General features: G+C 35.1%; 1 long non-coding RNA gene across 1 annotated transcript; it reads right to left on the reverse strand.

The window, feature by feature from the left end:
• Window positions 1–649: 649 nt before the first annotated feature.
• On the reverse strand, window positions 650–2535 carry LOC130990153 (uncharacterized). The gene is made up of 2 exons (XR_009090854.1): window positions 1900–2535; window positions 650–1400 (listed from the first exon to the last, which is right to left on the reverse strand). It is a non-coding gene; the product is annotated as an uncharacterized LOC130990153 (long non-coding RNA).
• Window positions 2536–2749: the final 214 nt, after the last annotated feature.

The raw sequence follows: 2749 nt of genomic DNA on the forward strand, positions 1-2749 counted from the left end.
AAATCCAACAACAATGTTCCAAACTTTATTTGTCCAGAGCTTAAAAGTGGAACACATGATAAAATTATTGAAAAAAAAATTAATTATGTTCCAAATTGGCATAGTCGTAAGTCATTGCACACTTATCCAAATGTCTAATGAATAACAAATAACATAAATAAATTTATATATTAATGAATTCAAATACAATAGAACTAAGTTGCGCAGAATTAGTTCTAAACTATAAAGATTTGCCGACAGTTAATGAATAACACATATATTCATAAGAATAAAACATACTCCCTCCGTCCGCCAAGATTATGTCACAATTACTATATCGGGCGTCCGCCAAGATTATGTCACTTTCCTTTTATGGCAATGGTCCCACCATCCTCCTTAATATTTTATCCTTACTAACATTCTTTATTTACAAAAAAACCACTCAAAATTCAATCTCAACCACTCATCTCATAAAGTGGTGGGACCCTTTCTCCACTACATCAAAATCATCACAAATTTTATTAAATCTCGTGCTCAAGCAAATTGCCATAATCTTGGCGGACGGAGGGAGTACTATTTAGTGAATATAAATAAATTTATATATTAATGTATTTATGCGTGTGATTACAGTTATGAATTGCGATTAATGAACAACAGAACAATAGTGAAGTAACAAATAGGAAACCAATGGACTCCTTTTTCGTTCATACATGAGCGGCAGGAACTCCTAGCTCAAATAGCTGCCAAACTCTTAGCTCATAAATAGCATAAGAAGAGAACGAAAAGCAACTAGCTCCAGTAGCGGCTGTTTTTGCTCATAGGATGAATACATCAAATTACTTAAGGAATAATAAAAAAGAAAGAATTATATACAGAAAACGAAATTCTATATTGAAGAAGATGAGGAGCAGAAAATGGTTCACATCTCCACTCCTTAAAACAATAACTTCAGTTCCCTTCCCTTGCAACAATCTCAAGCACTGTTGGTGCTCATCTTCCTCCCAAACCTGCGGGTCGACCAGTTGGGCTTTGAAGTGCCTCGTTTGAAGACCGGTATCCCCAATGGATTGTCCTTGCTATGTTCACACCATGCCACGAGAATCAGCACAACACTAACAATCAACAATCAAAACAAGCCAATAATCAAGAATGAAAAGACAAGTTCACCACGGCCAACTCCCGCTCATTGCCCCCAATTTCTTGGCCAACGACCCATAGCAGGAATAACCGTTGGGCCGACCTCCCTCGCCGAACAATCGGCAGCTAGCAGGACCTCCCGCTCTCGCCGACTCTCTCACCACCAATAACCCTCTCGTTAACACCTTGCCACAACCACCACCTCCCTCGCTCTCTCATCGGAACGTACGACAGTCACTGCCGTTGCCGCCCTCTGCCCTGCTCACAACCTCATTAAAATCTAACTGCAAATAAATGCACAAGAACAAGTTCACATTTAATAATCAAATAGCCCATGTCCAAGTGTTGCAAGATTCAACCTACATTAAATGTGATTTACTTTATGATCACGAACACATTCAGATACACTAAAAACATATCAGAATGCATAAGAATCCTTAACAGATGAATATATTTAATATTTAGAAGAACTAAATAAATACAGTAAATAGGCCATACCAGATTTCATAATTAAAATCAATCTGCAAATAATTTCACAAGACCAAGTTCACATTTAATAATCAAACAACTCCCTAGCCTAGTGATTAAAGATTCAACCTAGATTAACTACTTTGTAGGATATGTTTGTGAACAAAATCAGATGCACTAAAACCAAATGCTAATGCATAATAATTTTAACTTAATGAATAAAACCAATCCGTTGTTGCACTACTGTTAAAATAAAATGAATAACTTATGTATGTCATCATAAGAACTCATAAATTCTTATACAATTTTAATTACCTTCTCCACAGCTCCATTATCTTTGTCATTAGTAAGCTCCACATCCTCTGGAAAATGATCCTAAATATAATGATCCATCATTTAATAGAATATTGATTAAATTCGTTAGTTACTAAAGAATTGATAAAAACACTAGTTATTCCCAACAACTTGGGTCGTCCCCATGTCCTCATCAGTCATCACCCCATGTCTAATCTCATCTCCACCTAGAGAGTCCTAAATATTAAAAAAACAATAAAACAAACCAATGAAATTATTCACTACGTTTAGTAAGTTTCAAAAAGCTATAGCACCAAAAATTAATATAAGCTTCTATTTCCTTTACTGTGCAGCAAATCAGTTTATTTCTTCTTCTCCTTTTCGTGTAATGCTTACTTACCCCATTAGATACCTTCATGTAAATTTCTCATAATAATTTGTAGTGTAAACAGACCACTGTGATGTTGAAAAGTGCATTCACCAAATCGGGGGAAAAAAAAAACCAAAACGAAAACTGAAAACACCAAATCACAAACTAAAATTCCCCAAATCAAAATTTTAAATCACCAAATCGTGTTGAACAACCATATAAACTATAAAGAACTTAATAAATGGATCATAAATCGTCTGAAATCGGCACGAAAAAAATCAAAAAAAACTCGCCTTTTTTTGGGTAAAACACCTTCTTTCACCAGTTGTTCACCAGGGTGCGCTATCCTTCAAGAAATCGAATACAATCCCACAAATATAGATCACCACAATAAAAACCCTAGATCTATTCTCACAAATACAGACGGTAAAATAAAATGTATCTATTTTGACTATTCTAATTCATTTACCGCATGAATAAAGTGAAAAGTGGGCCGTAAAA

The sequence above is a fragment of the Salvia miltiorrhiza genome, chromosome 6, assembly GCF_028751815.1.
Source record: "Salvia miltiorrhiza cultivar Shanhuang (shh) chromosome 6, IMPLAD_Smil_shh, whole genome shotgun sequence".
Classification (NCBI taxonomy): Eukaryota; Viridiplantae; Streptophyta; class Magnoliopsida; order Lamiales; family Lamiaceae; genus Salvia; species Salvia miltiorrhiza.